The sequence below is a fragment of the Dermochelys coriacea genome, chromosome 6, assembly GCF_009764565.3.
Source record: "Dermochelys coriacea isolate rDerCor1 chromosome 6, rDerCor1.pri.v4, whole genome shotgun sequence".
NCBI lineage: Eukaryota > Metazoa > Chordata > Testudines > Dermochelyidae > Dermochelys > Dermochelys coriacea.
In genome coordinates, this window is record NC_050073.1 from 12,129,241 (window position 1) to 12,156,426 (window position 27,186).

A 27,186-nucleotide genomic window follows, 5' to 3' on the forward strand; every position below is an offset into this window, starting at 1 on the left:
TCTTGCTGTAGGGGCAAGGTTGCGGAAGATTGGCAAGGAGCTAAGTGATGGACTGAGTATGTGACTGGAATTAAGCAGAGGATGCAGGCAGTTTCAATTAACTTTGTCCGACAGACCCTGCCAAAGGATAGCTTAGCATAGTTCAGCATATTTTTTGCCTGTAAGCAAGTTAGTTTATGTAATAAGCATAAATCATACATATAAGAATGTAACCAGCTGTTGACCCCATGTAACCCCGAGATAAGCATGGAGAATATAGCGCCGCAGAGGACTCCCCCGGCAAAGTCCTGCCTGGTCAGCTGTCCCGGATGGCCAGAGTCCCCTGCAGCCCCTCCACGCATGCTAGGGGCTCCCCGCACAGATTGGAGCATAAGTTCTTCCTTCCTTCCTTCCTTCCTTCCTTCCTTCAATAAAGCATAGTTTACTATTCTTAGTGTCCTCCTTTTGCTAGTATCTCCCCCCCACCCTTGCGGGCACAATTGGCATCATGAACAGGATTACCAGTGGAGGGATGCCTTTTTGGGAAAGGAAGGATAAGGGAGAGGAAGAGAGCTGCATTCCCGGATGGCCCTCCACGGGACGGTGGGCACCAGTGGCTTGCAAGCTGGCAGGGTTGGTTGCCCCCACCACATGGCCGGAGCTAGAGCAGGAGCTGGGGTTTACCCCAGTTAGGTTGGAGGAACGGATATCCAAGCTCCGGCTGGACAAAGTAGGACCCGTGGAGCGAAAAGCAGTGGGGGACCTGGGATGGGTCTTCCTGACCACACTCCGCACAGTGGACAAGGCACTGCTGGTTCAGCACCAGAGGATAGGGAGATTAGAGGTTGATTTGCAGCAAGAAAATGAGGCCCATTCACTAACCCAAGCAGTCATCACTGGTACGGCTGAATGGGCTGAGTGGTTAGAGCATCGATGCATGGTTACGGTGGCTCGCATTGCGAACCACCAACAGCGAAAGGGAGGAAGGTGAGATATACGTTTCCTTGCCGTACGTGCACTGGTGCACAAAAGCGACTGAGATCCAGAGACCTGGGATGGGGACATTTGGGAGACAAGCGAGGACGAGTCCCCCAGGGAGGGGGACGGTGGGAAGGTGGGGCTGTACCTACAACTGTGGCCCATTGTCGAGACACAACATGAGGGACCACATGGGGAGAATGATAAAATGGTAGGAAGGGATTTTATCCGGGAATATAAATCCTCCGAGATACAGGATTTCGTGTAGTGTTTCAAGCAGCATTCCAAGGAACCGCTGCTGGCCTGGCTGCTACGGTTGTGGGACGATGGAGCAGATGCGATTACCCTTATCCCCGCTGAGCTAGGCAGGATGGGCTTGCTCACCACAGACCCCCTCCTTAGTAGAAGTCTCAAGATAGAGGCCAACTTGGAGGTGAATTATCCATATCCCTCCCTCATGGCATGGTTGACCATGGCTGTCAAAACCATCTGGAGCTCACCTGCAGACATGGATGACGGGTTGGAACAGTGGGCCTCCATCCCAGAGGGGGTTAGCCAGCTCCGACAGCTGGGCAGGCTCACCGGCATATTTGCCAAGCATTTTAAAGGGCCTGTCCTCATAGAGCTGACCTGTACCATCCACACCCGGCTTCTGTGGAATGCCCTCCCCCACACCTCAAGGTGATGATCCTGCCGATGATTGGGGGGCCGTGGGGTTGGTGGGAGATGCGGCACAGCTCATGATGCAATTAACGGAAATTGATGGTATGATGAGACCCACAAAGCCACCGCAGGTGAATGTGAAGCAAAAGGAGAGGGTTAGCCACAATACTATGTTTAAAGACCTACTGAGAGCAGGGATTCCCCTAGGGGAAGTGGATGGGAAAACCAATGCTGAGCTGTTAAAATGCTGGTTACAGCTCAAGCCGGAATAGCGTACCAAGGAGAGGGTGGGGGCCACAATGAAAGGGGAGCCCCAAAACAAGGTAGATGGCACCCCCCAGCAGCTCCAACCATCTGCCCCGCCGGCAGACTATATTGAATGGAAGTGCCCGCCCAGTATTGAAGGGGTAGTGGGTCCCCCTCTTCCCCTGCCCTGGAGGCAAGGCACTATGTAGTGTGGGACCACCGCCCTTATGTCCCAGTGGAGATCTACTGGCCTACCTGGGGGTGACAATGAGTAATGGCTCTTGTGGTCACAGGAGCGGAGGTGACTATATTGCATGGCACCCCGCCCCATCAGGGACCGGTCTGTAATGGTGAGCGGCCCTGGAGGAGCAGATGTTCGGGCCGCACCAGTGCAGTTATGGCTGGCCATCGGGAAGGCCCCCGCCCATGCAAGTCACCGTTTTAATCGCCCCCATTCATGAATACATATTGGGTATAGACCTCCTCCGAGGGCAGACCATAGACACCCAGTGGGGACCCTTTTCCTTTGGGTGCCCACTGTACGTCCGAGCGGTTGTAACCATGCTGCAGGGGCATCCGCGGTGAGACCCCGTGGTGCTTCCAACCCTCACCACCCTAGTCAACTTGAAACAGTATCAGATACCTGGTGGGCACGAGGAAATAACCGCTACCGTTAAAGGTCTGCTCCAGGTGGACATCATTCGCCCCGCCATAAGCGCATTCAGCAGTCCAATTTGGCCAGTCCGTAAAGAGGACGGAATCTGGCCTATGACAGTAGACTACCGCAACCTGAACAGGGTCACCCCAACCCTGACAGCAGCAGTTCCCGACATGGTCTCCATCATGGAGCGCTGTGCGACATGAGTAGGGCAGTGGCATGTAGTGGTGGATTTGGCAAATGCCTTTTTCTCCATCGCCATTGCCCCACAGAAACCAGGATCAATTTGTCTTTACGTGGGAGGATCGGCAGTACACATTCAATGTGCTGCCTCAGGGCTATAAGCATAGCCTTACCATTTGCCACCAGTTGGTCAGTCAAGACCTGGAGCAGATGACTCTTCCAGAGGGAGTGGTTCTAGAGCACTATATTGATGATGTCCTGCTGAGCAGGCCCATGAGGGACACTCTCTGAGGCCAAGAACAGTGTTTTGCAGGCTCTGGTGGCCAGGGGATGGGCTGTCAACCCTAGTAAAATCCTGGGGCCCAGCCAGAAAGTGATCTTCTTGGGTATACTTTGGTCGGGGTCTCAACGTAAGATCTCACAAAAGGCCATCAAAACAATTACCCACTTCCCAGATCCCACTAGCGTAAGCCAAGCCCAAACTTTCCTGGGCCTCCTTGGATATTGGCACACATTTATTCCCCATTTAGGGTACATCTTGCAGCCCATACAAGCAGTAGTCCAGAAGAAAGCCAGGTTTAGTTGGGGGGCCAGGCAGCAGGCCGCATTCCAACAGGCTAAAGAGGTGCTCAGCCAGCATGCAGTGCTGAGCCCAGGCAAACGAGGCACCCCCTTCGAACTCGAGGTAACGGTGGTTGACCACGTGGCCTTGTGGGGGCTGTGGCAGAAAGCTTCATCTCAAAAGGAGCCCAAAGGATATTGGTCACGATCCCTGCGAGGCTCAGCTGAGCGTTATACACCCCTTGAACAGCAGCTGCTGCAGTAGTATGGTCCTGCAGCAAACTGAGCCCATAACGGGCGCAAAGCCTGTAAAGGTGCATACCCCGCTTCCAATTATGGGTTGGATCCGGGACAAAAGCCCGCTCACATGGACTGGTGTAGCCCATACCCAGACCCTATGGAAATGGAAACACTACCTGCAGCTGCATATGCAAATAACCCAGGCAAGCATTACCGATGCACACGCGCGGCTTCTGGCTACTGTCACCTTCAAGGAACTGCCCTCAAGAGGCCAGCACACTTATGCTCCCCCTCCCTATGCCTCCTTAACCGAACAACAATGAGAGGCTGCGTGGTTCACTGATGGATCGACCTCGTACAGGGGGGCAGAACGATGGTGACGAGCAGCCGCATATAATCCCTGCCTTGAGGAAATACTGTTCGAAACCGGCCCTGGCCTGTCTAGCCAGTGGGCTGAGCTACGGGCAGCGTTCATGACCATCACAGAGAACCCAGGGCCCCTTTATCTGTATACGGATAGCTGGGCAGTCTACGAAGGCATGACACAATGGATGGCCTTTGGAGTTATGACATGTGGCCTGCCATTTGGGATGCCTGTAGCCAGAGGCCCGTTGCTGTTCATCATGTAGACGCCCACCTGACGGGGGAATCAGAGGAGGCCTGGTTCAACAGAGAGGTATACAACATAGTCATAGTATTTGTAGTAGCTGCCCTCAGCCTGGCTGAGTGGATACATCAAAAGAGTGGTCATCTGGGAGGGGAAAAAGCAATGCAATGGGCCACTGATTGTGGCTTGCAGACCACGATCGGTGCGAAGCGGGATGCCTGTCAGCACTGTCCACAGTGTACCAGGCTCTCCCCCCAGTGCTTAAGAGCAGAGAAGGGGTACCTGAAGCGAGGCCGGAAACCTGGGGAAGTATAACAGGTGGACTACATCGGTCCGCTGCCTGAAAGTCAGCGACATAAATACGCGCTAACTGCAGTAGACACGTATTCAGGTCTGCTCTTTGTATACCCATGCGCAAGCACCACACAGGAGCAGACTATAAAAGGGTTGGAAGAACTCATCTGCTACTACGGATCCCCCCTTGAGGTGCAAAGTGACCAAGGAACCCATTTTACAGGAATGGAAGTAAGAGAATGGGCTAGGGGATGGGGGATTGCGTGGGTGTTCCACATCGCATACCACCCGCAGGGCGCTGGGCTCACTGAACGCATGAACGGCTTGCTTAAAGAACAGTTACGCAAACTATCTCCCACTGAGTCCCTGGCTGGGTGGAGCCGTAATCTTCGCCAAGCCACGGCTGTGCTCAATGACCGCCCTCTGTATGGCTCCACCCAATACGCTAGATTCAAGGGGGAGATCATCGAGCGGCTCTGTGTGTTGCGAGTGCAGGGCCTGCACCCGCAAGCCCACCTCCCCATTTGGGCCACTCCAGGAAGTGCTGGTCTTGATCTGCTGGTCCCTCAAGAGGACCTCACTCTACAGCCCAATAGCCAGAAGCCTGTAAGTACTGGCTTAGCCATAGGACTCCCACAAAACTATTATGGGCGCATTGCCACACGCAGCAGTCTGGCCCTTAAGGGCATAGATGTTGCGGCAGGAGTAATTGACGCTGACTATATTGGGGAGGTTAAGGTGCTTTTGGATCACAATGGCCTGCAGGCAGTAACCCTCCCCCAAGGCGAACACATTGCTCAGTTGATTTGCGAGTGCATTGGGTTGCCTGATGTGCAGGAGGTGGATGTGCTTGCACCCACCACTTGAGCAGGAGGGTTCGACTCGACTGGATGCGCAGTTTGGGTCCACGACCCCACCAAACATAACCCACTCGAAGGGGAAATCCTAGCTGATGGTCCCTGGGACACTCACCTCGTACTGCTAAAAGGGGAAGATGCCCCAATTTATGTGCCCTCTAAGAATCTTTCTTCCAGGCAACCATAATCACCGCATTGCAGTTCAGGCAGGTCCGTGGAGTGTCCTGGTTGCGCCACCTGAAGGCCGACACCTACGATGGCCCTACGGCATGTTCTCTATGGCATGATCCTTGAACTAACTTTAGCTGCAATAGGTGCCCAAGCCACATGGCACCAAAACTCAGCCATCCAGTGGATGCAATCAGTGGTGCTAGCAGGTAACAAGTCGAACTGTTGGTACTGTGCACACGCCCCCCAATTGGCAAGTGCCAGCTTTCCATGGGCTGCAGTGCCCTAGAATGAATCCTGGGCTCTTAACGACACCACCTTTCTCACTAAGTATAATGAAACGCCCCCCTTTACCGGCGCCAAGGGACACCGATAGTGATACTGGGGGACGCATATTGGTGTGTTCAGCGGCCTTTGGCGACAGACGCCACTCGTCCCATCGGAGAACTTCCCCTTTCCTCGTGCATAGTGATAGCGGAGTACCCGCCAGACACGGGACAATTTAACGTTACTGCTGGCCCACCGGAACTGCAGTGAATGGATGGCTGGAGAGACATGGGACTCGAGTGACAATTGATCCGGTTCTGCTGAAATCAATTTGACTTATACCAATGGCACCACCCTTTGCCATCAGTAGTGGCATTGGGGCGAGTGGGGACTACATACCTGGGGTTTTCTATATTCCTACAGTGCCAGTGCCCCTGTATGGAGAACGCCCCTCAGCACAATTAGGTGTGGGCAAACCCCGCGTGCACATTACTGGTATCAATGTAACCAAAGCTCTAATAGTTGGTGTCGCAACGCCTCAGCTAGCACATGGCTCCCCACGGCAGGATTGCTGGGGCTGTACTGGCTATGTGGCCGTTGGGCGTATAAAACCCTACCCAACCAATGGTGTGGACGGTGCACATTGGGACAGCTCCTCCCCTATACATATGGAATGCGAACCATGCACGCTCATGCAGTGCATAATTACATATTGGTGGCGCGTCCATGACAGAGCCCAAACCCCATTGTGCAGAGACCCACGGGCTTCCATCAGTTTCTCCGTGCTTTCCTCCCCTGGCTTGGGGTGGCCAAACTGGAGCGGGCTATTGTAAATATTTCAGCCACGGTAGAGGTTATAGAGAATAATACCATAGATGCAATTCAAGCCCTGCAATTAGAAGTAGCTTCTTTGTCAAAAGTTGTATTACAAAATCATATGGTGTTGGACTATTTATTAGCTGCTCAAGGTGGCAATTTTGCCTTGATTAATGAAAGTTGTTTTTACTCAAATCAGGATAAGGGCATCGAGATCGATGTTTATAATATGATGGACTACTTGAAGGTGTTACATGATGTGGGCTCTGAGACTTCTGTATGGGATGACCCTTAGCAGTGGCTAACCTCCTGGCTTCGGGATCTTGGCGCCTGGGGGAGAAGCATCGGGCTCCTGCTATTGATTGGACTACTGGGCTTTGTATGTGTGTTTGTCATTCTTCAATGCTGCATGAATTTCTCTTCCGCCCTCCTGGCCTGACTAGCAACCCCCAAACCAGTGTGCACGCTCGCCGTGTGCTGGTGGCAGTAATTAATACACCTCAGTCTGCCAAGGGGTGGAGTGTAGGGGCAAGGTTGCGGAAGATTGGTGAGGAGCTAAGTGGTGGACTGAGTACGTGACTGGATGTAAGCAGAGGATGCAGGCAGTTTCAATGAACTTTGTCCGACAGACCCTATCAAAGGATAGCTTAGCATAGTTCAGCATATTTTTTGCCTGTAAACAAGTTAGTTTATGTAATAAGCATAAATCATTCATATAAGAATGTAACCAGATATTGACCCCAAGTAACCCCAAGATAAGCGCGGAGAATATAGCACTGCAGAGGACTCCCCCCGGTGGAGTCCTACCTGGTCAGCTGTCCCGGAGGGCCAGAGTCCCCTGCAGCCCCTCTGCGCATCCTAGGGGCTCCCCGCGCAGATTGGAGCATAAGTTCCTTCCTTCCTTCCTTCCTTCCTTCCTTCAATAAAGCGTAGTTTACTATTCTTAGGCCTGAGTGTCCTCCTTTCACTGGTATCTCCCCCCCGCCCTTGTGGGCACACTTGCTTACATCCTTCTTCCTGCCAAAATCTTGCCGCTTAACTAGGGGACAGTCCACTTGATTTTGTTGACACCTGGCTTGGATGTCGGTGTTTCTTTTTTCCTGAGGAAGTGGTTTGTGCCTGCTTTTCAAAGCTTGGCACATGTTACAGCAACGTCATACAGTAGAATCTTACAACTTTACATACAATGTTGATTCACATATTTTATCAGGACAATGATGTTCAGCAGATTGAGTTTTCAAATGATACCTCACAAGGCCTACTTTGTACAAAATGTATTATAACCTTATAAAATGGTGAACATGGAGTACAGGGTGTCACAGTTACTTACCTTAAATAGTAACTGGAGTTCCTCGAGATGCATGTTCCTATGGGTGCTTCATTATCCATCCTCCTTCCCCTCTCTGCTTTGGAGTCCCCTACCCAGGTGGGGATTCCATGGTACAGAAAGAACTGAAGAACGAGGCATGAGGATAGCCAGAGCACATATGCAGACCACATGGACATTGCTGGAAAGAACTCTTTGATGGAAGGCACATGGGGCACATGCACATCTGAAGTGGAGCATCCGCAGAGATACACATCTCAAAGAATTCAAGTTATTTGTATCTACACTGTAAGTAATCTCTCCTTCTGATAAAGGGTGCCTTTTGAGGATGAGGTGGATTATCGTTTGGGACTCTGCTCATTGTCAGGAATCAGGCCTTACTGTGGAGCCAATCTCCAAGCCACCTAATGAGCACAGTTGCCCTATAGTGGGCTGCCTTATTGGCTACACTGCCTGATTGGTTGGTAGAGTCATCAGAATTGGCTCTTAAGCTCAGTAGCAGCAGCTGTTCAGCAGCTGCTCAGAGCATTCATCTGAACCTGCTTGTTCCCTGCCTTGGCCCCGGCCTTGCTCCTGTCTTGCCTCACTCCAGGTAAACTAGTTTTATCCCTGATTTCAGGCATTGGCATGTCATCTCTGGCTCTGGTTCTTATTCCTGACTACTGACTCCTGCTCTAATGAGTAGGCCTGACTCCTGCTCTGGCCACTGGGCATGACCACTCACATCACCATCACTTCATGCATCTGATGAAGTGGGTTCCAGCCCATGAAAGCTTATGCCCAAATAAATTTGTTCGTCTTTAAAGTACCAACTCCTCGTTGTTTTTCCTGGAACAGACTTACACTGAACCACTCTGTTTTTTGCCCTTATCACAAACTTTGCATCTTTGTACATAGATACTAAGGTCAGAAGGGACCATTCTGATCATCTAGTCCAACCTCCTGCACAACGCAGGCCACAGAACCTCACCCACCCACTCCTGCGAAAAACCTCTCACCTATGTCTGAGCTATTGAAGTCCTCAAATCGTCGTTTAAAGACTTCAAGGAGCAGAGAATCCTCCCTCAAGTGACCCGTGTCCCATGCTACAGAGGAAGGCGAAAAACCTCCAGGGTCTCTTCCAATCTGCCCTGGAGGAAAATTCCTTCCCGTCCCCAAATATAGTGATCAGCTAAACCCTGAGCATAGGGGCAAGATTCACCAGCCAGATACTACAGAAAATTCTTTCCTGGGTAACTCAGATCCCATCTAACATCCCATCACAGGCCATTAGGCCTATTTACCGTGAATATTTAAAGATCAATTAATTATCGAAATCATGTTATCCCATAGAATCATAGAATCATAGAATATCAGGGTTGGAAGGGACCCCAGACGGTCATCTAGTCCAACCCCCTGCTCAAAGCAGGACCAAGTCCCAGTTAAATCATCCCAGCTAGGGCTTTGTCAAGCCTGACCTTAAAAACCTCTAAGGAAGGAGATTCTACCACCTCCCTAGGTAACGCATTCCAGTGTTTCACCACCCTCTTAGTGAAAAAGTTTTTCCTAATATCCAATCTAAACCTCCCCCATTGCAACTTGAGACCATTACTCCTCGTTCTGTCATCTGCTACCATTGAGAACAGTCTAGAGCCATCCTCTTTGAAACCCCCTTTCAGGTAGTTGAAAGCAGCTATCAAATCCCCCCTCATTCTTCTCTTCTGCAGACTAAACAATCCCAGCTCCCTCAGCCTCTCCTCATAAGTCATGTGCTCTAGACCCCTAATCATTTTCGTTGCCCTTCGTTGTACTCTTTCCAATTTATCCACATCCTTCCTGTAGTGTGGGGCCCAAAACTGGACACAGTACTCCAGATGAGGCCTCACCAGTGTCGAATAGAGGGGAACGATCACGTCCCTCGATCTGCTCGCTATGCCCCTACTTATACAACCCAAAATGCCATTGGCCTTCTTGGCAACAAGGGCACACTGCTGACTCATATCCAGCTTCTCGTCCACTGTCACCCCTAGGTCCTTTTCCGCAGAACTGCTGCCGAGCCATTCGGTCCCTAGTCTGTAGCGGTGCATTGGATTCTTCCATCCTAAGTGCAGGACCCTGCATTTATCCTTATTGAACCTCATTAGATTTCTTTTGGCCCAATCCTCCAATTTGTCTAGGTCCTTCTGTATCCTATCCCTCCCCTCCAGCGTATCTACCACTCCTCCCAGTTTAGTATCATCCGCAAATTTGCTGAGAGTGCAATCCACACCATCCTCCAGATCATTTATGAAGATATTGAACAAAACGGGCCCCAGGACCGACCCCTGGGGCACTCCACTTGACACCGGCTGCCAACTAGACATGGAGCCATTGATCACTACCCGTTGAGCCCGACAATCTAGCCAGCTTTCTACCCACCTTATAGTGCATTCATCCAGCCCATACTTCCTTAACTTGCTGACAAGAATGCTGTGGGAGACCGTGTCAAAAGCTTTGCTAAAGTCAAGAAACAATACATCCACTGCTTTCCCTTCATCCACAGAACCAGTAATCTCATCATAAAAGGCGATTAGATTAGTCAGGCATGACCTTCCCTTGGTGAATCCATGCTGACTGTTCCTGATCACTTTCCTCTCCTCTAAGTGCTTCAGGATTGATTCTTTGAGGACCTGCTCCATGATTTTTCCAGGGACTGAGGTGAGGCTGACCGGCCTGTAGTTCCCAGGATCCTCCTTCTTCCCTTTTTTAAAGATGGGCACTACATTAGCCTTTTTCCAGTCATCCGGGACTTCCCCCGTTCGCCACGAGTTTTCAAAGATAATGGCCAAGGGCTCTGCAATCACAGCCGCCAATTCCTTCAGCACTCTCGGATGCAATTCGTCCGGCCCCATGGACTTGTGCACGTCCAGCTTTTCTAAATAGTCCCTAACCACCTCTATCTCTACAGAGGGCTGGCCATCTCTTCCCCATTTTGTGTTGCCCAGCACAGCAGTCTGGGAGCTGACCTTGTTAGTGAAAACAGAGGCAAAAAAAGCATTGAGTACATTAGCTTTTTCCACATCCTCTGTCACTAGCTTGCCTCCCTCATTCAGTAAGGGGCCCACACTTTCCTTGGCTTTCTTCTTGTTGCCAACATACCTGAAGAAACCCTTCTTGTTACTCTTGACATCTCTTGCTAGCTGCAGCTCCAGGTGCGATTTGGCCCTCCTGATATCTTTCCTACATGCCCGAGCAATATTTTTATACTCTTCCCTGGTCATATGTCCAAGCTTCCACTTCTTGTAAGCTTCTTTTTTATGTTTAAGATCCGCTAGGATTTCACCATTAAGCCAAGCTGGTCGCCTGCCATATTTACTATTCTTTCGACTCATCGGGATGGTTTGTCCCTGTAACCTCAACAGGGATTCCTTGAAATACAGCCAGCTCTCCTGGACTCCCTTCCCCATCATACCATCTCCTCCATAAACTTATCAAGTTTCATCTTAAAGCCAGATAGATCTTTTGCCCCCACTGCTTCCCTTGGAAGGCTATTCCAAAACTTCACTCTTCTGATGGTTAGAAACCTTCATCTAATTTCAAGTCTAAACTTCCCAATGACCAGTTTATATCCATTTGTTCTTGTGTCCACATTGGTACTGAGCTTAAATAATTCCTCTCCCTCTCCAGTATTTATCCCTCTGATATATTTATAGAGAGCAATCATATCTCCCCTCAACCTTTGTTTAGTTAGGCTAAACAAGCCAAGTTCCTTGAGTCTACTTTCATAAGACAAGTTTTCCATTCCTCGGATCATCCTAGTAGCCCTTCTCTGTACCTGTTCCAGTTTGAATTCATCCTTCTTAAACATGGGAGACCAGAACCAAACACAGTATTCCAGGTGAGGTCTCACCAGTGCCTTGTATAATGGTACTAAAACCTCCTTATCTCTACTGGAAATACCTCTCCTGATGCATCCCAAGACCGCATTAGCTTTTTTCCCGGCCATATCACATTTGCGGCTCATAGTCAGACTTCAGCCAGGATTCCATAGGACTGAAGAATATTCTGCAATGGATGTCTATACAAGTTGTCAAATACTTTCTGAAAATCAATTAACTTGATAATATGGGGAGCCTGCCATTCTATAAATGCTTCTCTGATGGTCCTTAGTATAAGTATCTTAACTATAAAAAATCTCTTGGTCCTGAATCCAGCCTGTTCTTTCTTAAATTTGGCATCAACTGCCTCTTTCATCCTGTCCCTATATCACACTACAGAAAACTTTCTCTACAACAGTGTCATAAATATACAGGGAAGCGTAAACACCTTTAAAATCCCTCCTGGACAGAGGAAAAACCCTTTCACCCGTAAAGGGTTAAGAAGCTAGGATAACCTTGCTGGCATCTGACCAAAATGACCAAAGAGGAGTCAAGATACTTTCAAAAGCTGGGGGGAGGGAGAAACAAAGCCTCTCTCTCTGTCTGTGTGATGCTTTTGCCGGGGACAGAACAGGAATGGAGTCTTAGAACTTAGTAAGTAATCTAGCTAGATATGTGTTAGATTCTGATTTCTTTAAATGGCTGAGAAAATAAGCTGTGCTGAATGGAATGTAGATTCCTGTTTTTGTGTCTTTTTGTAACTTAAGGTTTTGCCTAGAGGGATTCTCTATGTTTTGAATCTAATTACCCTGTAAGGTATTTGCCATCCTGATTTTACAGAGGTGATTCGTTTTACTTTTTCTTCTATTAAAATTCTTCTTTTAAGAAACTGAATGCTTTTTCATTGTTCTTAAGATCCAAGGGTTTGGGTCTGTGTTCACCTACGCAGATTGGTGAGGATTTTTATCAAACCTTCCCCAGGAAGGGGGGTGTAAGATTTGGGAGGATTTTGGGGGGAAAGACTTTTCCAAACGGGCTCTTTCCAAATCATATCCCTTTTAGACGTTTGGTGGTGGCAGTGATAAGTCCAAGGGCAAAAAGTAAAATAGTTTGTACCTTGGGGAAGTTTTAGCCTAAGCTGGTAAAAGTAAGCTTAGGAGGTTTTCATGCAGGTCCCCACATCTGTATCCTAGAGTTCAGAATGGGGAAGGAACCTTGACAAACAGAAAAGGAGTACTTGTGGCACCTTAGAGACTAACAAATTTATTAGAGCATAAGCTTTCGTGAGCTACAGCTCACTTCATCGGATGCATCGAATGCATCCGATGAAGTGAGCTGTAGCTCACGAAAGCTTATGCTCTAATAAATTTGTTAGTCTCTAAGGTGCCACAAGTACTCCTTTTCTTTTTGCGAATACAGACTAACACGGCTGCTACTCTGAAACTTGACAAACAGAGAGTAGTGTAACTCCTCTCCAGTTGTTGTAGTCAGTTCACCCTTTTTAGGTATTCTGACAATATTTTCACTGGTCAGGAGAGGTCTCTTTTCCCAAGGCTTCATTGAATAACTATGCTAATTTCATTAGAAGGGTGGCACTTTTAGCATTTCTGCTGTGGTTTGATCATCTCCCACCACTTTGTTGTTTTTCAACTTCTTGGTTGAAGCTTGTGCTTCTGACATTTCTATTGGACCCATATTAATATCAAGTTGATCAGATTTTCAAATTTTATTGAACTCTGGGGTTAAAGTAGGGCTGTATCTGTTGAGGACTTCTTCAAAATGCTCTGCTAAGCTGTTTTTTGTTCTACCTGAGCTGTAAACATTTCTCCATCTTTGCTTTTTATTGACCCATTTCCTGTTTTGAAGTTTCCACACCATGTTTTAGTGACTTGCTAAATTACACTGTGGTTTCCTGGCATAGCTTCAGCTTCAGCTGCCTGGTCTGCAGCACATCTCCATTAATCTTTCCTTGCATTGCTTTTCACTGCTTTGTCTGCATTCTTGTTCTATTTTTCTTTTTGCCACGATTTCCTGGGTCTTAGCATTCAGGAGATTTCCTTTCAGTGCTTTTCTTTCCTCAAAGAGACACCACGTTTCTTGGCTTTATCCAATTCTTGCTGTATGTTGATAGGCAACTGAGACTGCAGCAGCTTGAATCATATTGTCTTTGAAAACTGCCTGTTTCTCTTCAGATCTAATCAGCGTCTTATCTTCCTGTGCCTCTGGAAATGTCACAAATCTGTGGTTAGTTCAAGCTGGAATTTCTCACAGTACTCTCTTGTCTTCAGTTCTGTACTGTTGAATTTCTTTGCCACTTTCTGTTTAAAGCTGATCTTTCTCAGTTTTAATTTCAGTTTAGCAATGCAAAAATTCTAGTTACCTCTGCCATACACTGCTTGATATGCCCTTGCGTCTTGGACAGATAACCTGTATCTCAAGCTGATGCAGATGTGACCACTCTGTTTTTTTGTTTTTGTTTTGCCATATGGCGAATTCCATGTTTCTTTGTGTACATCTTTATGGAAGACCAGGCTACTTGCAATAACTAGCTCAGACACCAAGCACAATTTAATGACTCTTTTGCCATTTTGGTTGATGATTCTCAACCTATACTTCCCCACTGCTCTTTCCCTTCCTTGGTTATCACATCCTAATTTAGCATTAAAGTCACACATCACAAGGAGTAAGTCATGTTTTAGTATTCTCTCAATCATAGAATCATAGAAATGTATGGTTAGAAGGGATCTCAAGAGGTCATCAAGTCCATCCCCCTATACAAAGGCAGGACCAAGTAAACCTGTACCATCAACATGTGTTGGCCAACGTGTTCTTAAAAACCTCCAATGATGGGGATTCGGCAATCTCCCTTGGAAGCCTATTCCAGTGTTTAACTACCATTCTAGTTAAAAAGTTTTTCTTAATATCTAATCTAAATCTCTGTTGCTGCAGATTAAGCCCAGTCCTCTTTAAAACAGCCCTTAACATATTTGAAGACTGTTATCAGGTCCCCCTTTAGTCGTCTTTTCTTAAGATTAAAGATGCCATTTTTAAAAAATTTCCTCATAGCTCAAGTCATTTTCGTTGCTCTCCTCTGGACTCTCTCCAATTTGTTCACATCTTTCCTAAAGCACGGTGCCCAGAATTGAACACAATATTCCAACTGAGGCTTCACCAGTGCTGAGTGGAACAATTTCCTCCTGTATCTTACATATGACATTCCTGTTAATACATCCCAGAACGATATTAACCTTTTTCACAACTGCATTACATTGTTGACTCATATTCAATTTGTGATTCACTAGAACCACCAGATCCTTTTCTGCAGTACTGCCACCTAGCCAGTTAGTCCCCATTTTGTAGTTGTGCATTTTGATTTTTTTTCCTTCCTAAGTGAAGTACTTTGTTCTTACCTTTATTGAATTTAGACGAATTCTCCAATTTGTGAAGATGGTTTTTAATTCTAATCCTGTCCTCCAATCTGCTGGCAGCCCCACCGAGCTTGGTGTCATCTGTGCATTTTGTAAGCATACTCTCCACTCCATTATCCAAGTCATAATGAATATATTCTGTTACCACACAATACAATATTTATTATATTATACAAGGTGCATATATCATGACTTTTTTATATGGCACATTTGACATTTTGAAAAACACCTAGAGCTGTGGAGTGACATTTCCATTAGAATGAAAAATAATTTTAAATACAATTATCTGGTGGAAGCTGAAAACAGCTCTCTTCGGCTCAGTACTGTGAAGACTTACAAATGTGCTTTAATTTTTTGCATTGTAAGTAGCTGTGAGAATATAGGCCCACATTCGTTTTGGGTGAACTATGGTTTTAAATTGAGATGAGATATTAACATGAGAAATAGGTCCAAAGGATGTGACCAAAAAGAATGGGATCATGAGAAAGAAGAGTTGTTGTGTTAACACTGGTATTTCCAAAGATAAGTACAAGTTTATCTTATTTTTGGTTTGGTGAAGTAACAGAAATAAAACACGGTTAACTGGGAACCAGGTGTAATAAATAATTGTCTGCATAAAAGACTTCTTCATCTGGCCTTAGCTAAGGTCTGATAATTAGCAATGACATCACTGGTTAAAGGGTATAAAAAAGTAATCTCTGAAAGGGTTCATTGCTAATATCTGCCTCACCAAGTTGGAGACTCCCAATATGGGTTATGCATCCCGTTCTTGATCAATTGCATATAAATATTTTGTTGTTGTTTGGATGTAGCAAACTGCTTATTTTGTAAGCTTTTGGGGTGTGATTAGAGTACTTGTATGAATACCAACCAGCCTTTGGAAATTCATCCTATTGCACTGCAGAAGGAGCACCATGAAGAAAACACAGAAGAGGAACAGAACTTCCATAGCTTATCGATAAAATCAAGGTGAAATTATTTCAAGCTGAGTGAGTAGACAGGAAACAGGGGCTGCTTGTAAATGTGAACATATTTTCTGTTGCGACAGTTGTGAGCCACAAACTTCCTTCTGGGGGTGAATTTTAGAAATCTATTTCACCCCAAACCAGTTCTCTTCAGCGATGCATGGTAAGCACAGACTGAGTTATATTTCAATTGAACTAAATCATATTAGATACAGCTGTATGAAGAGATTCTAAATCTCTTATTAGGAGAGAAGAGGAGGTCTGAGCTGTTTGTTTTCTCCTAGAAATCGAGTGGCTGTAATCTCATAATTGTGTCTTTATTTAATCTCCAGGTGCATGTCTTGTATTTAAACCTTAAGGAAGAAAAGTGTTGTGAGTATTGTTCTAGTTTGCAAACATCTTTGCAGATCCACATATGGGAAAGAGAACATTGCAGTCCTCATGGAAATGTGTGGAGGAAGTTGGGATTCAAAAAAACACTTAAACCAGCATTTCAGTCCCTTTGCTGTGCACTTTGTTGTCTGAATTCCCTCTTCAAAACTCAGTGTCTCTCCCTAAGCAATTGGAATTTTCTATAATTTTCACCCCTAAACTATTCAGCAATGTGTGTGTTCAGGGGAAACATTGTAAAAAGCTCCTTCTGGAAGTTTTGACCCAATGGCCTCGCTTTTGTTTTACCTCTCTGGCTAAAGAATTACAGGTGCCACAAACTCCCAACTTTTTCACACACATTGACAGGAACCTCTCAGACATGGGCCACTTTCAAATTTTTTAAAAAAGGAATTTTAAAGTGATTTCCCATTTTTGATAACTGAAAATTTATGTTCCAACAAAAGCTGCAGCAGCCCTTCTGGTACACAAGGGTTTATGCCAACTGAACTGAGGAACTCTGCTGCACCAGTGCTCATAATGGCGACTGTGAGCACGTTCCCGGGGTGCCTCAGAAGCAGTAATGACGGGGCTTCCCTGATTATTGACAGGGATACCTGCCAGCGACTAAACTGCTCTCATTCACACACTTCTCCAAAAATAACATTTTTTTTCAAGTTAGCTGCTGAGTCAGCACCATTATTTGGAACCCAATGGTGCCCATGTGGCTGCTTTGTGTTATCACTGCCGGGTAAAGTGCAAAGGACACAGCCTCCACCTTCCTCTAAAAGCTTTGAGTGTCAACTAAGAAAGCCGGGGCATCAGTTAACACTTTCTCCCCCAAGAGTGTAAAGATTTACACAGCAATGAGATGATTTTCACCATCCCCGGGGTTTCCTTAGCTCTGCTCTCTGCCAGCTCTGCTCTCAGGACACTCAGCCAGTCCCTTTCCCCTGTTTTAAGTCCTAGGCATTTCCCTTCCCCATTTCCCCCCGTGCCCCCTATCCCTTGTCTATTGCTCCACCTCCACTGACTGGTCCACTTTCCCTGTAAACTGTAAGCACTTTCTTTCTTTCTTTGTGGGGGTGAGAGTCTGAGAAGCATGTCGAGATTGCCACAGGGGTCAGAATCTCTCCAAAACCTCACCTCCAGTCACATGTTTGTAGCCTCCCCACAGATCCTTCTTCTTTGCTGCCTACAGGCCTGAGATCATGAAACCTTCTGAATAGAATCCATTTAACTGGTTACATGAAAATATTTTTTTGTTTTTATAATTACATCTTTATAGCTGTTCCTGCAACTTTATGATACCAGTATGTCATAACCATACAGCTATGGGTAGTCTAGAATTTCTTCTTACCTGTAAGGGGTTAAGAAGCTCAGATAACCTAGTTGGCACCTGACCAAAAGGGCCAATGGGGAAATAAATCAAATCTGGGTGGGGAGGGGAGGCTTTGTTTGTGTGTTCTCTTGGGAAGCAGAGAAGCATCAGGGCAGAAAACTCCTTCTCCAATAAACCATCCTAAAATGAGCCTCAATATTGCAAAAAGAGTACGTAAATAAGGCAAAGCGCATTAGATTATCTTTTGTTTTAGCTTGTGAATTTTCCCTTTGCTAGAGGGAGGTTAATTCCTGTATTTTGTAACTTTGAAACTAAGCCTAAAGGAAGTTCTGCTATGTTTTTGAATCTTTTGTTACCCTATAAAGTTATCTTCCATCTTGATTTTACAGAGGTGATTCTTTTACTTTTTTTTTTAAATAAAATTCTTCTTTTAAGAACCTAATTGATTTTCAGTGCCCTAAGACCCAGGGGGATTGATCTGTGCTCACTTTGCAACCAATTGGTTAGGATACTATTCTCAAGCCTCCCCAGAAAAGGGGGTGTAAGGGCTTGGGGGGATATTTTGGTGGAATAGGAACTCCAAGTGGTCCTTTCCCTGATTCTTTGTCTAAATCACTTGGTGGTGGCAGCATACCGTCCAAGGACAAAGGATTTGTGCCTTGGGGAAGTTTTTAACCTAAGCTGGTAGAAATAAGCTTAGGGGGGCTTTCATGCGGGTCCCCACATCAGTACCGCAGAGTTCAGAGTGGGGAGGGAACCCTGACACAGTAGGTGCATGGGGCTGTGGCTGTGTATTCCTCTCTATGCTCTACAGGGCTACACATGCCATTAATTTTTCAGCAAAGAAAAAATAAAATAAGTGATGCACATCTTAGTTTAAATCCTCTAATTTGCCATTTGAGATCCTTCCTAATATCCCATGATGAGCGGAGGGAAGTTGCTGACTGATGTCCTTGTGCAGCGACTGGGCAATATGCTGTTGTATGAGGGCTGTTATAAAAATCAAGAAAGCATTGAAGATCAGCTTTAATTGGAGATGTTTTAGTTTCTTTGATGAGGAAATAGTCATTTGTTCAAAGCTTTTCTGTTCTTCCTCCTAGATTTTTTGTGTGCGCATCTGTGTTTGAGCACCGAGAAAACTGAGAGAAACAAATCAAACGAGGCCACTAGATCTAGTTTGTAGCTTTCTGGCTAATGGTAAGTTCATCACTCCATGCATTTTGCCTTGGGTTGGGCTAATTTCAGAAATTACCCTTCTCTTGCTGCACTGACGTTCAAAATACCCCTGAGGCTTTCCAAGCTAGGACTGGTTCTCAGTATACAGGTCCTGATACTCCAGGACTCTTATGCACAGATTCAAGATTGTGCTAGGATATTTTCTGAATTAGGTATCCCCACCCCAGGGTTTGGAAATCCGTTCAGATGATAAATACTATTCTAGCATCTTTCATCCTAAAACTTTAGCTGGCTTTACAAACAGTAACTAAGCTGCATGACAGCGCAGTGACTTAGATGAGTACAATAGGTCCCATTTTACAGATAGGGAAACTGAAGCACAGGAAGACAAAATGAGCTATCCAGTGAGTCACTTATGAAGAAAAGCACTGAGGAGTTATAAGCCTCAGTGACCTGCTCTCACCACTAGGCTACATTTCTTCCCTCTACATAGGAATAAGAATTGTTATTCCATATTTACTATTAATAATGGGACTTTACATTGTATTTTAGGTTTTTTTCCCCCTGATACTGGTGATGGAAAACCAAAGCAGCATCAGTGACCTCCTTGTACATGCCCTTGAGGACCTTCCTCAGGAAGACTTCAAAAGATTTAAAGACAAACTATCACACTCTGACTTTAAGGGGAAAGGTAACATCCCCTGGGGTTGGCTGGAGAATGCCGACAGGATAGATACTAAGAACCGCCTGATGGAATTCTATGGTGCAGAGGCTGCAGTGGATGTAACCGTAGATGTTTTCACTCAGATCAGCCTCAGAGACGCTGCTGCAAAACTCAGAGAAGAAAGAGAGAAAGGTAAGAAACCTAAAGTTACTCTAAAACCTGGGAGTCTCCCCCAGGGCTGCAGCAGAAGGAGAAACAGGCTGATGGCAGGAATGACAAATTCTGAACCGCAGCTGGAAATGAGGGGGACTCAGAGCAGAGATGCCTACAGCAGATTCTCTGACCTGCTCCACTGCCTTTTTACCAGTCAGCCAGCACAAGGGGAGCAGAGGCAGCCTGTAACTCTCCATCTAAGGAAATCCCCAGTGTGGGGGTGTCCCCAGTGGGTGTAGAGCCAACAAAGCGGTGCAGAGAGAGTGTCCTGGACAGAGAGGTGGGGAAGAGGAGTAGCTAGAATGCATCCCCAGCCGGGGGACTGTTCCTTGGGGACCTTGGTAGCTGGTGCAAGTTAGAACAGCCTCCAGCTGCTGTAACCTGTGCTGGGGCTGGGACAGAGAACTGAGGATCTGTAACTGGAAACTGATCACAGCAGAGAGTCTGGCCCAGTAGATTCTCACCAAACAGCTGACTGGCCCTGTGACAGTGGGAGCCAGCTGAGGCCATTCAATTGGGATGAACAGCAAACAGAATGGGGCGGACAAACCCCAAAAGATGGCAGATATTCCAATATTCTGATTTACCAAATTAGCCCAAAACAGCTTCTGTACTACCTTACCGGTTACTCAGAAATCCAAAAAATGCAGTTCCCTTAAAGTATCCAGCCTCAGGCCTCCATCCAGGTACCCACATCAAAATATGTTGAAGATTTCTGAAAATCTTGTTCCATCATATAAAAGAAAAGGTTCTCCTGATGCCAAAAGACCAGCCACACACCCAGGTCAAATAATAACTTAGATCTTACCCAAAATACACGCTTATAGCCAATTCTTATTAACTAGACTAAAAAAAAAATTTAAAAAGAAAAGAGAGAGAGTGTTGGTTAAAATATCAATATACATACAGACATGAGTTCAATTCTTGAGATTCAGATACATAATAGAGATGGTGACCTTGTCGTTGCAAAGAGTTCTTTTAGAAATAGTCCACAGGTTATAGTCCAATGTCCATGTTCAGTGTGATTCCAGTCAATGACTGGGATCCAAATCCTTATGGCTTAGGTTTCTCCTGCATGAAACCGGAAGCAGATCTGAGATAAAAAAGGACCAGGTCCCAGGGCTTTTATACATTTCCAGAAGTCTCTTGACCATTCAGTCCTAGGTGAACAATACTCCTTGTTTCCCAAACAGCACTGGCAATTAACTATGCAGATTAATACAAGGTAATTTGTCCATTAAACAGTTCATATACAGTTTACCACAAAATTTAAGAGACATATAAACAGTGCCTGGTCTGATGGCACAAGAAGTGTAGCAGAAAGCACAAGGGGAATCCTCAGCTAGCAGACAGCTGGCCCAGGCTGCTCCTGTGCCTCCATCTCGGGCAGTCCCTAGCACAACAGGCGTGGAACAAGCACTATTGTGCTCCAGCGATTCCTGCAGCTCTACTGGCTTTTTGGGATCACAGCCGGCTGGGGTAATTGAGAACAACCCTCAAGCTCAGACCACCTGAGAACTAGCCCCAATCACAGGATCAGGGATCTGCAATTGGGTGGGGGGAGAACAACCAAACACTGCTGTGGCAGCACATATAGCACACAGCAGAGCATCTCCCCCCTAAGGTTTCAGAGTAGCAGCCATGTTAGTCTGTATTCACAAAAAAGAAAAGGAGGACTTGTGGCACCTTAGAGACTAACAAATTTATTTGAGCATAAGCTTTCGTGAGCTACAGCTCACTTCATTGGATGCATTCAGTGCCCCCCTAGGGGACATCTTGGGTCTTTTTTATTCTTGTTAGTTGTAATTTCTAAACCTTTTTCCTGTGAGAACAGCCTTTAAACCTCAAACCCATCACAAGGGGTGAAAGGATGAAGCAGCTGACTGCATTTCTGTAGCAGGAGGCTACAGGGACTTAAATACACCCAGTGCAATTTAACAACAGAATTACATAGATCTGTTTGAGATGTACCGACGGGCTAACCCTTCCCAGAGCCTGGAGGTCAGCTCTGTGCATGCTGCTGCATTCATGGTTGGCATGGGATTCATACCGATGGGGAGGTGAGTTAGGGCAGAAAGCTGAGGAGAAGGACTAAGGCCAGGGAGGGAGGTGCGGGGGAAACACATTCTCTCCCAAGTCCCACTGGACACGTCACTAAGTAGCCAGGGGCTGTATGGGCTGTTTAACAGAGCTCTGTCCATGCAGGCGGATCCCTAGGACAATGTGGCTCCATGGGAGCTGTGCTGCCAGGAAATGGGGGGAGTAGGACAGGGTCGGAGGGTGCAGGGCACATCTGCAGGTCTCAGAGAGATTTTTGCATCATCATCATCATTGAAAAAAAAAAGGAGTATTTGTGGCACTTTAGAGACTAACAAATTTATTTGAGGATAAGCTTTCGTGAGCTACAGCTCACTTCATCGGATGCATCATCACTGAGCCTCCTTGGGCCAGCACGGTGCCTCTTGTGGTGACAGCAGCAGCAGAGAACTCCGATTTTGCTGGAAACGGGTAACTGCTAAGGGACAAATATTAACTATTGTTTACATTTGTGAAACCTTGACATTTTACATCTTTTTAACAAACAAAAATATTTAAAAACATAATAGATAAATTAGGTGACACCCATGTTTTAATAACCAATGTTTTGTGAATTCTTGGCTCAAAGAAATGCTTTGAAAAGACTGGTGCAAATGCTTTTAGGCTCAGGAAACTTTTTTTTGTAAGCCTTGCTCTTGGCCAGCAATGATCAGAGACATTCAGTCCCTTATTCCCAGCAACCACAATCTTCTTGAGCTGCCTGGTATCTATGGGAAGTGTGACTAACAGGGTACAGCAAATTGTCTACAGAAAATTGTGTTTTTGTCAAAACAATTCTTTTGGGTGAAAACTGTCAGCTTTCCATGGGGAAAACAAACTTTTCTTATGAAAACAGAAAAAAATTGATTCTGAAATGCTGCTGAAGTGCTGTATGGGAGTCATGGTTCAGGTGCCTCATGACCCCTTTCTTCTCTATGGGGCAGGCTCCCTCTCTCGACTACATCTCCCATAATGCTCCATGGTGGCTCAGCAAGAAAGAAAACTGTGGTGCATCATGGAAGATGTAGTCAGGCTAGGGATCTTGGCCCATAGAGGAGAATGGGAGCATGAAGAAAACAAACTACAATTCCCATAACACATTGCAGCAGCATTTTTTTATTGACATTTTGGTTTTCAGCCAAAACGTGTTGGTTTTCAAGGTTTTTTGTTTGTTTTGGGTTTTTTTTCCTACCAAAACCTCAAAATTTTCTATGGTGGGGGAATAAAAAATAAATTCTAACCAGTTCCAATATTCTCCCATGTGCTGTTCCTGCTCAGCAGTCTGCTGTGGAGGGGAACAGGGTCAGGGCTGTACCTCCTCTCTGCTTCTCACTGACTCTTCAGGATGCTGGGTTTCCCCCAAGGATACAATTCCCGTGCTCCCCTAAGAGCAGGTACTGCAATTATCTCTGGTTCTTGTGTGGGAATTACAGGATGTGTGATTAGGACCCTGCCTTCTCCCTCCACACCTGTGTAAATGCCAGGTCCAATCTAGCTCTATTGTAACAATAGCATCAGTGACACTGGTTATGGTGAGATAGCAATACCATGATAAAACCCTGCATAGGATTTTCTAACTTGTGCACGTAAAACCACAGGGCAGATTGGCCATGACTTTAGTTCTTTTTTCTCCTTTCCTCTGTAGCAGGGCCGTCCATAGGGAAGTACAGGGCCTGGGACAACACCCCCCTTTGTCCCAGGCTCTGCCCCCAGGCCAGCCCTTCCCCCAAGCCTCCGCCCCAGCTTCATCCCCTCCCCACCCTCACTCCACCCCTTCTGCCAAGCTCCCTTCCCCTCCCCCAAGTGATGTCTGGAGCTGGCAGGGTGGGGCAGAGCATAGCAGAGCGGGGTGGGTTGGAGCCGGATTGCTATGTCTGGTGAGTGTGGGGATGGGCCTTACGCCTGCTGCTGGCACCAGGCCCTCCACTAATCCCCTGGGCCTCCCTGGACCCTGCATCCTCCTGAAGTGTGGGGCCCCCCAAAGCGTGGGGCCCAGGGCAGTTGGCCTGGTCCATCCTATGGATGGGACGGCTCTGCTCTGCAGTGTGTGTGTCCAGGACGCTAGGCAGGATTATTGGGTTAGATATCACTTAATCATTTCCCTGCCATTGGGGGGGGTGCCTCAGACACTGGTGCACCTCGGTCTCTCCTATCCTTTGCCTGTGGCACATAATAGTCTAGTATCCTGAGGCTGTAATACTTTGATCTCATTTTGGTTGTTGGGTTTCATGTGAAGGGGCTAGGAGTTGTTGTTTGCCTGTGATATACTGGACATCAGACTACATGACTTTCTGGCCTTAAAAGCTATGGTATTATTGCAATTAGATTTTTCAAAGGAAAAGGAGAAAACAGCAAAAGTTGAAGAAGAAGGAAGAGGGAACAATAGACGAGGGGATCTGGGACCACATGCAGAGATGCACCACACCAAGGAGCAGGAAGATCATCACTCTTGGAAAGGCTCTGGTAAGACTGTGCTTAGAATACCACATCCACTTCTTAGTCCACTTATGCCAGGTAGATTTATCCCAAACAGGGGGAACTCAGAGAAGAACAATAAATGTAATTAAAGTACTGCACAATTGATCTATGAAAAAAGAACAAATAAACTAAATTGTTATGGTCAAAATATTATAGAGGGACAAATCCCACACTGGCACATGCAGGGGTGTTTCCTAGGAAGAAGCCATTTGCTGTGCACTTCTTGGTTCAATTTACACTGTATTAGGAATTGTGTGATGACCATTTCTAGAAATGGTTCACATGTGAATACTGTTAAATCAATTAATGCATTGTGGTTGGTCTGTGTGCTCCTACTCAAGCTAAAACACATTTTATTTCCTTAAAGTGTGCTCATATGGTTTGGCCCAATGCACACAGCCTGTAGACTGTTTTAATGGTGCCCGTGGTTTAAAACATTTTAAAGCATGTCTTTCTAATGCAACTGAACTGCTGCTGGAGTGCTGTATGGGAGTCATAGTTCATGTGCTATATGACCCCTTTCTTCTTTATGGGCCAGGCTCCCTCTCTGGACTACATTTCCCATGATGCATCATGTGGCTCAGCAAGGGAGAAAACCATGGTGCATCATGGAAGATGTAGTGAAGCTAGGGATTTTGGCCCATAGAGAAGACAAGACCTTCATAAGCAAGTCAGCTGTCCACTGAAACAGTGGCACTCTACCTCCCACCCTGCACTATTTAGGATTAAAGATGGGTCCAGTCCAGTCCAGTCCTGCCCTCCAGTGTTTGGCATGGCAGTAGCAAGGGGTGCAGGATGAGGCAGAGAAGAGTATGTAGAGGTGAGAAAAACAAAAGGATTGAAAGAGCTAGCAAACAGGAGATTAGAGAAAACATAACCAAGGGGCAAGAAGAGAAGTAGTTTAAAAAGACAAAAAAAGACAAAAGGGGGAGGGGGAGGAGAATAAAGAATTAAGACAGAAGCTAAAAGAAAAGATCAGAACGAACAAAAAAAAAACGAATAAGCCAAATTATCATTATTCAGAAAAACACTTACGCAAATGCTTAACTTTAAGCACATGCTCAAATCTCATTTATTGTAATGGGACTTATATCTGTGCTTAATTGCATTGATGAATCAGAACAAAGATGATAGAGGACCAAGGTTAAAATTAAACTATAAAAGATGAGACTATTTTTAACATGTAAAATTCTAGCAAAATGTTGAGTCACATGATGGTGGGAATGCAGGCTGAAGGGGGGTGGGGGAGAAGGGAAAGATAGAATGTCAGCAATATTTTGTCCTGTCCAACTTCTGGATATAACCAATGAATGGCAGTTCACATGACCTTTGTTTGATCAACTGTACTCAGTATGTCTAATGCTTCATGCCACTGTCATTGAATTAGATTACCAGAAGAAGTACAGAGAACATATACGAGAAGAATATCATGTAATAGAAGACAGGAATGCCCGCCTGGGTGAACGTGTGATTCTAGACAAAAGATACACAGAACTGCTTATTGTAAAGGAACATCGGGGGCGGGAGGAGAAAGAACATGAAATAATCACCAGAGGAAGGAGACACGCAGAGATGATGGCTCAACAAACCAGTCGCACTAAGATTAGTGCTTTATTTGATCCTGATAGAAGTCGACAAAGCCCAAGAACTGTGGTGCTGCAGGGAGCTGCTGGAATTGGGAAAACAACGACAGCAAGAAAGATCATGTTGGACTGGGCAGCTGGAAAACTCTATCAGAAAAAGTTTGATTATGTTTTCTATATAAATTGCAGAAAAATAAATCATGTTACTGCACAGCAAAGTGTTGCTAATTTGGTTTTAAACAATTTTCCTGATGGAGAAGGACCAATTAAAGAAATCTTCAAGAAGCCAGAAAAACTCCTGTTCGTAATAGATGGTTTTGATGAATTGACTTCCTTGCTAGATATTGATGAAGTAGGTCTGTGCACTGACCTATTTGAGAAGAAGCCAGTGAAAATCGTACTGTGCAGTTTACTGAGAAAGAAAGTTCTTCAAAAATCCTTCTTACTGATCACTACAAGACCAACTGCTCTGGAGAAACTACAGCAGAATTTGAGGATTCCATGTTATGCAGAGATCATGGGATTTTCTGGAGAAGAGAGGAAAGAATATTTTCATAAATTCTTTTGTGATGAAAAGAAAGCAACACAAGCCTTTAATTTTGTCAAAGAAAATGAAATCCTCTTCACCATGTGCTTTGTCCCCATTGTGTGTTGGATCATCTGCACGGTTATGAAGCAACAGATGGGAAGAGGGAAAGATCTTTCACAAACTTCAAAAACGACCACCTCAGTATATTTGCTCTTTCTGACCAGTTTATTAACTGATCACTTCACTGACTCAATGCAACAGTCTAAAACTATCCTGTGGAAGCTTTGCTCACTGGCCGCAGATGGAATTTTAGAACAGAAAATACTGTTTGAAGAAGGTGACCTGAAGAAACACAATTTATCTTTGTCTAATGCTCAGTCTCTCTTTCTGAATAAAAGTATTTTTCAAAAAGATATAGAATGTGAAAGTGTCTACAGCTTCATTCACTTGAGTTTCCAAGAATTTTTTGCAGCTATGTTCTATGTGCTAGAGGAAGATGAAGAGACAATGAAAATATCATTGTCTTCTAAGAAAGATGTGAACAATTTGCTAAAAATTTATGACAGGTTTCACAGTAGCAGCCGTGTTAGTCTGTATTCGCAAAAAGAAAAGGAGTACTTGTGGCACCTTAGGGACTAACAAATTTATTAGAGCATAAGCTTTCGTGAGCTACAGCTCACTTC

General features: G+C 45.7%; 1 protein-coding gene and 1 pseudogene across 1 annotated transcript in view; both read left to right on the top strand.

Moving 5' to 3' along the window:
* Positions 1-487: 487 nt before the first annotated feature.
* On the top strand, positions 488-2,998 carry LOC119856950 (annotated as a pseudogene).
* Positions 2,999-24,259: 21,261 nt separating this feature from the next.
* The window catches only part of LOC119857534 (NACHT, LRR and PYD domains-containing protein 3-like), a 133,827-nt gene continuing 130,900 nt past the window's right edge, over positions 24,260-27,186 (top strand). The window contains exon 1 of the mRNA XM_043516757.1: positions 24,260-24,376. The gene's annotated coding sequence lies outside the window, so the exon portion shown is untranslated. The remainder of the gene's footprint in view (positions 24,377-27,186) is intronic.